Here is a 7,806-nt window from a genome sequence, read left to right as displayed (position 1 = left end):
GTTGTGGTTTTATATTTATATAGCAGAAGGATTTGTTTTGGGGATACTTTTCTAAGCAATAATGTGATTTTCATTTACTTTCTTTAGATACTTCAGTAAATAACTACAAACAATTCCACTTATTTTTATTGTTTTCTTGGTAGAGGAAAAAATTGGCTGCACAAAAACCCCAGCAGTTCATGGGCAGGTAAATTGGTTTATTTTAAATTTAGGGAAGCCCTTGCCTCATCTGCCGACCAAGAGCTGTGCATCACTCAGGGCCCTGCTAGCAGCAAATTATGATTATACTCAGGATTTAACAATATATTTTGTATCTTTCTACATACAATGTAGTCCTATAGATGTATTTTGAGGTGTCAGTGCTGCTCAGGAGATGCGTGGCGTTGCATGCCCCGTGGTCCTGCCGCTGTTCCCTGGGGCCAGGGCTGGGGTCGGCTGCCCTGCTGCTCGCCATCCTGCCCGTGCCCTGCCTGCTGCCTGCTGCCAGGATGCGGCTGGGCACTTTCCACTGAGCTGCTTTCTGTCCCTTGCGACAGAGCATCCCTGGCCCGCGTCTGCCGGGGCACCGGGTGACATCCACACTGGCTCTGCGGGTGACGATGGGGTGCAAAAGGCAGGCAGCAGGTCCTGGATATCGTACTGTCAGCTTTGGGAACCTGAGTTAAAAAATAATCCTAGAGTTGACGGCTGGGCAGGGGGTCAGTGAGACAGCGGCCGCCCCCCGCCTCCATGAAAACCCACCCGTGCCATGGTCCACTTTGGGACTAGAGGCTGACAGAGGGGTCGGGGTGACAACAGAGAGGGGTGCCTGCAGGACTGGGGTGTCTGCAGAGACGTCGTGCCTACAGATCCTGGGGTGCCTATGGAGAGACAGGGTGCCAGCAGAGATGCGGGTGCTGACAAGGATGCACCGGGGAAGCGGCTGTTCTGGCAGTCCAACCTTGCTCTCTACCAAGCACCCATCTCCCCTGGGGTCCTGCATCGAGGGATGCTGAAGCCTCCCGGGCCCCAGCCCTTCCCCGGCTAAGAGGGGCTGGGGCTGATGGAGGGCTGTGGTTCAGAGCTCTGCTCCCCACACCAGCCCGGCTGCTGGATGCATCTTGGCTCGGTGCCGGTGGCAGGCAGGTAACCTCTCCAAAGGTGACTGCAGATGGCTGTGTAGGTATAAACATCGCGCTGCAGCCTCCGCTCAGCTGGGCATAGAGCCGCTGAGCCCAAGCACAGCTTGTCCTGCAGTCTGAGCCCCAGCAGGGAGGCAGGCAAGGCAAGGCAAGGCAAGGGGGATGCTCGGGGACAAACGGATGGCTTCTCCTCCCAGCTCGCCTGCCCAAGGACGCCCAGCAGGCAGGAATGCTCAAGCTCTTGCAGAGCTGCTGTTCCAGCAGTAAATGTTGCATTCAGCTCTGCAAACCAGAACCACCCCTGGATAGGAGGCAGCTGCGGCTCAGCACCAGGGCAGCCCAGCATCTCCCAGCCCAGCCTGCGCCTACGGGGTCGGGCTCAGCAGAAGGAGCCACTGGGAAGGCTGGATAAATAGCAGCAGGCGAGGAAGATTGCTTCTCAAAGGTCACCGCTTCCTCTGCGGTGCTGCGAGTTCTCCTGTTTTAATCCCTCCTCCTCTCCATGGCAGCATCCTCTGCCCTAGCCCCTGTCCCAGCAGCTCCCGCTGACCCCAGCCCCAGTGCCAAGGGGCGAAGCAGCCTCCCCATCAATCCAGGCTATTTCCAGCCTTATCATCTGACTGGGCAGTCATTTCTACTGGAAGGAAATCCCCAAGGCTGGACCATCATCCTATGAGATTTGCTAAAGGGAGCAGGCGGCTCCCAGCCTCCTGCCCTTTCCTGCTCCACTAAATCACCCCAGAGCCCTCCCAAATGTTTATTCTTTGGGAAAGCAATAAAAGAGAAGGAAACCCCAAAAGACAAACTCCCACCAGCCTGCCTTTGATTGCATTTGATATTGTTTTATTTCTTAATGCTTTCCCACCGCAGGCTGGCCGAGGAGGGAGGGCGGGCAGGAGGAAACAGCGCTTGAAGGGGGTAAAAACACAAATTTCCCACTAGTACTTGTGTCTGGAGGGGTCTGTGTGCTGCTGGAGTGGCTTGGTCAGGATCTGGGGCTGCCAGTGCCTCTGAGGATGGGAGCTGGGGTCCCCCAGCTCCCCAGGCTGTGGACTTGGAGGTGAGCAGGAGCATCCCTGTGTTTGCAAAGGTGGCCGAGCGCGGGGCAGCCACAGAGCACGGCACGGGTGGGCAATGGGTGCTGCTCCCCGTCTCCCAGCCCCTCGATAGCCAGGGCAGGGGGCAGCGGGGACAGGCAGGTGATGATGCCGTGACAAGCCCCGTCTGCCGCACAGCCGGGTGGCACCGCTGCCACCAGCACTGTGATGCCGGTGGGAAAGGCTTGGGTGGGCTTTTCCATCCGCTCTGCCCTCACAGAACCAGACCCGGCTTTCCCAGTTTGCCTGATAGGAAAAAATCCCCCCCATCTTTGTGTGAAGCACCGAGATCCAGGTGGTCCCAGGGTGCCCCGTGTCCCTCAGGGGCTGTGCAGGGGTGACAGCCGTGACACCCAGCGTGGCACCAACGGGGATGGGGGAGCGGGACAGCAGACACTGGTGAGATGGAGGTAAGAGGGAAGGGAGCGTTGAGCGATGGTAGAAGTTGAGCATCCTCTGCTGCTGCTGGGAACAGCTTCCACCCCGCTCCCAGCGGCACCGAGCGCGGCCGCGGCCTGGCCTCTGCCGTTCGCACCGGGAACGGCAGCGCTGCAGGCAGCCGGCTCCGGCACCGGGCTGCTTTCGTGCTGGCACATCAGGCAGCTGCCTGCCGAGGGGCCCTGCTGGCTTGCAGTGGGCCGAGGTGATGGTGGCAGCAGGGACGGGGGTTTTTTAACCTTGAGTGAGATGAGACGGAATGAGAGCGGGACATGGGGGGGGTCCAAACCAGTGGCAAGGGCTGGGGCAAGATGGGTCCCCTCTATGTGGGGCTTTTCCTCCAGGTTGTGTCCCGAGAGACTGGCAGATGAGGGCATGGGGGGGGACAGGCTTCCGGGACACAAACCCATCTGCCTGCGTGTGGGAGCAACTCAAGACAACCCAGGGGATCTCACACCCAGATGGGGGGGCTCATGGGAAAAAACTCCTGGAGAACCTAGACTGAGATGTGTTAGGAAGTGGTTGATATGTCGGAAAGACAAGGAAGCTTTGGACTGCAGCCCCAGGATGGGAGCGTGGGATTTTTACAACACAAAAACTACAAGGTAGTGAAAACCAGGATCTTTCACCCCGAGCATCCTTGCGACGCTGCCTCTGAAAAGTTGCCAGAGCTGGTGCCAGGCTCCTGGAGCCCCTCCGCAGGGGGGGGCCCACCCAAAAGGCCATTCCCCAGGCTCCATCCAGCCCCAGCACATCTCATAATGCTGACTCTGTCCACCTATGTCCCCCAGCCAGGGCTGGAGGGTGCCGGATGAGCAGGGAAGGTCAAACCCTGCAGGATGCTAGGCTCCCTCTGCCTGGGGAGCAGGCAGCCTCTGGACTCCATCAGCTCTCCCCATACCACATGTCACAGCCCCACTGGCACCCAGGTTTGTGCACCATCATCCTTGGGAGGAAAAAACTGCAGCTCCCCTGAAAGCAAATGTCCTCTTCCAAACATACTTGAATTCTCTGAGAAGAAGTCCTGCTACAGGGATACCGAGGCCAAGGGAAGCGGGGCTGAGCTTGTCTCTGAAAATCCTCTTTAAAATGCCCCGAAACCTTGGCTTTGGTTTCTAATGAAGCCCGATGCTGCTCAGATCTCCTCCCCGCCAGGCGCTGCAGTGTGTCTCCACGTCCAGGGACGGGACCTGTCCCTGCAGCAGCCACCTCCCAGCCTTCGGCGAGCAGTGAGCAGCAGGACCTTGCCTGGCCCCAAGCTGCTGGGAACACATCCCACACTGGGATTAGGACTGGCATTGTTATTCATGGCATAACAGGGAGGGATGGCTTCTGTCAAGATGTCCCAGCCCTGGCCCTGGCACATCGCACCGGGGCCTCCCAGCAAATCACCCAGCAGCACCGCTGTGGGGTGCATCCTGCACAGGACGGGTCTCCCAACGCCGGGGTGCGCAGCGCTGTGTCCCCTCCCTGCTTTCCTTTGGGGACAGGCCAGCTGGGACACTTCTGGCCGGGCCGGGCTGTGGGGTGGTTTGCACAGCAGAGGGAAGTGCTCTGCAGAGCATCTCCCCAGCGCGCTGACGCAATTCCCTGACGTTGCTGCCTTGAGGGTTTTTCGGTCATTTCTTTCGCTTCCTTATTGCCCAACGTTCTGCAGGGTTTGCACAGGTGGCAGTCACCGTCCTCTCTTTCCCTCTGTGGGCCTCGCCAGCCCGCACGGAGCTCTGGCCGGCTCCTCCACAGAAGGACATATCCTGCAGGTCCAAGCCTTGGAGCGGGAGGCAGGCAGAGCCACGGCAGCAATGTTTTTTGTTGGCCGTTGTTTGTCCCAGCCAAAGACAGGCTGATCCATCCCCTCCCAGATGCAGGGAGAAGTCGGTGCCTGGCATCTTGGCACAGGTGTCTGCTTGCCACCTGCCCCAGCTTGCAGCTGGGGACACCCCCAGCTCACCCCTCCCTCACCCCTGAGTCACGGGCAGGGAGCATCCACCCGCCCCTTGGCACAGCCCGCGTTGGGGAGTCCATGCCCAGCCAAAAACCCCAACACTCACCAGGCTCTCCCCTTCTCCACCCACTTCAAAACACAACTTCAAAGGAGCTGGGAGGAACCGAAAACTTTTTCCACCCTTTTTTCTACCAGGAACCGGGAGCAGATTTGCTGAGCGAGAACCCATGGAAGTGGCAGGTGAGGGGCCACTGCGAGCATGAGCTCAACGCCCTACTAGACATCAGTGAATCCAAGCTGGACCCGAGCTGCAGCACCCAGAACAGTTTTAGCACAGCGGGCTTTCTTGAAGTGTCCCTGTGCAGGTAGGATATATATGAAGGAAAAATGCAGTTTTGACTAGTGAGGCAAAGTTAATTCCTGGTCCTGGCTGTAAATTCAGTCCGCGCTCGCCTGAGACCTGCAGCAAGTCGTGAATCCGGAATTTATTTTGTGGCAAAAACCAGGGCGTATTTTCCCGTATAAAAGCCTCAGCAATATAGCCATGCCAAACCCAATCTATAAAGGTCTCTCCTCAGCCCCCCAAATCCTGCCGGCACCCGGTCTCCTCCGGAGGGATGGGAGGAAGCTGAATGTGAGGCTGTTGTGGAAGAAGAGGGGCCCAGTGCTGAGGGCGGTGGGAGCAGGGGCAGTTCCCCCAGGGCTCAGCTCTGCCGGGCCCTGGACGAGTCACCACTGCGAAAGCCGACAGGACCGGCTCTGCGGCCACTGTCCCTGGCCATGCGTCACCTGGATCTGGCCCGGCCGGGATGTGCCTGGACCCGCGGTGACCTCTGGGCTGTGCCAGCCCACAGCGTGCCTGCCACGCTGCCTGGCACGCCGGGGTCCCTCCTGCTTGGAAGTGGGGACGGGGGGGCAAGTCCTAGGGTCCTAATAGTCACTGATCCTAATAGTGAGCAGTCCTCATAGTGACCAGTCCTAATAGTGACTTGTCCTAATAGTGACCAGCCCTAACAGAGCCTGGTCCTAATAGTGACCAGTCCTCATAATGACCAGTCCTAATGGTGGCCGGTCCTAATTGTGATTGGTCCTAATAGTGACCAGTCCTAATAGTGACTGGTCCTAATAATGACTTGTCCTAATAGTGACCAGGCCTAATAGTGACCGGTCCTAATAATGACTTGTCCTAATAGTGACCAGGCCTAATACTGCCTGGTCCTAATAGTGACCAGTCCTAATAATGACCTGTCCTTATAGTGACCAGTCCTCATAGTGACCAGTCCTAAAAGAGCCTGGTCCTCACAGTGCCCGGTCCTAATTGTGCCCGGCCCTGGCAACCCCCGGTGCCGACGGTGCCCAGTTCCCAGTGCCCAACCCCCGGTGCCCCGGAGCAGGCGGCAGGGGCTCAGCCCCACCGTGTGGGCCGGGGGCACCCGGGGCCGTGGGGCTGGGTGAGCGGCCGGCGGGGCGGGGCGGGGCCCGACGGGAGCACCCACGCGTGACGCCGTGGGCAGGCGCTCTGCGGGGTGGACCCCGGCGCCTAGACCCCGCCCCCAGAGACGCCCCCGCCCCCGTGAGGCCCCACCCCCAGGAAGCCCCGCCCCGGTGCCGCCCCCCAGGCCCCGCCCGGCCCAGGTGGAGGCGGCGGCCGGTGCCGGCGGGACCGGGAACGGGACCGGGGTCGGGAGCGGGACCGCGGCCGCGCCGAGGTGAGCGGGGCCGAGGGTGGGAGCGGAGCGGGGTGGGGGGTCGCGCTGCCTCCGCTTCGCGACTGCCCGGTTTGTTGCTGCTTTGTGACCGGCCGCGTCCCGCCAGCTTCCTCCTCCACCCCGCGCCTCCCGCCCTGCGGCCGCTCTGCCCGGCCCGGCCCGGCCCGGCCCGGCCCGGAGTACCGGCCCCGGCGGGGGTGGGTGCCTGCCCCTGCTCCCCGGAGGCCCTTTGCCGGGGTGGGGGGCGGCGCGGATCCCCCTGCCCGGGACTGCGGCCGTGCCCCGCGCCCTCCCCGGCGCCCCTGGGGCGGGCAGCCGGGACGGCTGGAGGGGGGGGACCCTCCTCTTCCTCCTCTTCTTCGTCTTCCTCCTCTTCATCGCCGGGGGGAAGTGGGTGCGTGTCCCGGCGGGGTGGCCCGGTGGTGCGGAGGGGAAGCAGCGGGGGGGGCCATGCCCGGTCCCCTGCCCGTGCTGGGGAGGAAAGCCCTAACCTACTTTCTGGAGCCGATGGCCCGATAAACAAGCGGGCGTGCGGTTTTGTTTTTGTTTTGTGGGTTTTCCCCTTCCCAGGCGAGCGGGGCTGGCAGCACCCTTCGGAAGCGGCAGCAGCCTCGAAGCCACAGGCGAGGGTGCCTGGGTCCCTGCCCGCTCCCGCTCTGCCCCAGAGCGTCGTCCTCCCCGACGGCCTCCTGCTGAGGCCGGGGCTTTGTTGTTGTTGTTGCTGGTTTGAGGTTTGGTTTAAAAGCTCTGGAACGCTCGCACGTGCTGCCTTAAGTGGGGAGTGCTGCCACCAGCCCTTTGCAAACAAACAAAAAACCCTTCCAGATCAGAAGGGTCCGGTCATCCGGCATCCGTACGTGCATCCCACGGGGAGCGAAGAGATGCTGGATGTGGATGTTTTAGCCAGTTTATTTTTCGCTGTTGGCCCTCAGCAGTTTTGGAGCAGAGGGGTGAGGCTGAACTTTACCCCGGTCCTGCCCTGCCTTGCTGCCAGGCCAGCAGGACCAGGCAGAGGCTGTCCCCCACTGCCCCAGGTTTGCCCGCACCCAGATTGCGGTGCCCACGGGTGGTCTGAGACCCTGCAGCTCTCGCTCAGCACCCCGTGCCCACGCTCTGCAGGGGTAAGGGGACCCGAGAGGCTGCGTCATTGCTGCTGGGTCCCTGCGGCAAGAGGAAGTGCCTGCCCTCTTCCCCAGCACGGCGTCATCCTTCCCGCCGCGAGGCCACGGGGAGCCAGGACGTTCTCCTGCCTGTGTGTGTACCTGGGTCCTGGATGGTCATTCCCGGGGATTTCCAGGGTGAGCTCATCATATCGCCGCTGGCCCGGGCTCACAGCACATCCGCCTGGCTGGAGGGTTTGGGAACGCACCCCGCCACAGTCCCATGGCTGTCCTGAGCGGGGAAATGCTGCCCGGCTCGGCTCGCTCCGTCATGCCCTCTGAAGGAGCATCCTTTGGCTCCTGCCTGTTTCCCAAGTGGGAAATAACCAGCTTGGA

Source organism: Harpia harpyja, chromosome 14, assembly GCF_026419915.1.
Source record: "Harpia harpyja isolate bHarHar1 chromosome 14, bHarHar1 primary haplotype, whole genome shotgun sequence".
NCBI lineage: Eukaryota > Metazoa > Chordata > Aves > Accipitriformes > Accipitridae > Harpia > Harpia harpyja.
The sequence above is the reverse complement of the archived record's forward strand: the minus strand, read 5'-3'. Positions refer to the sequence as shown.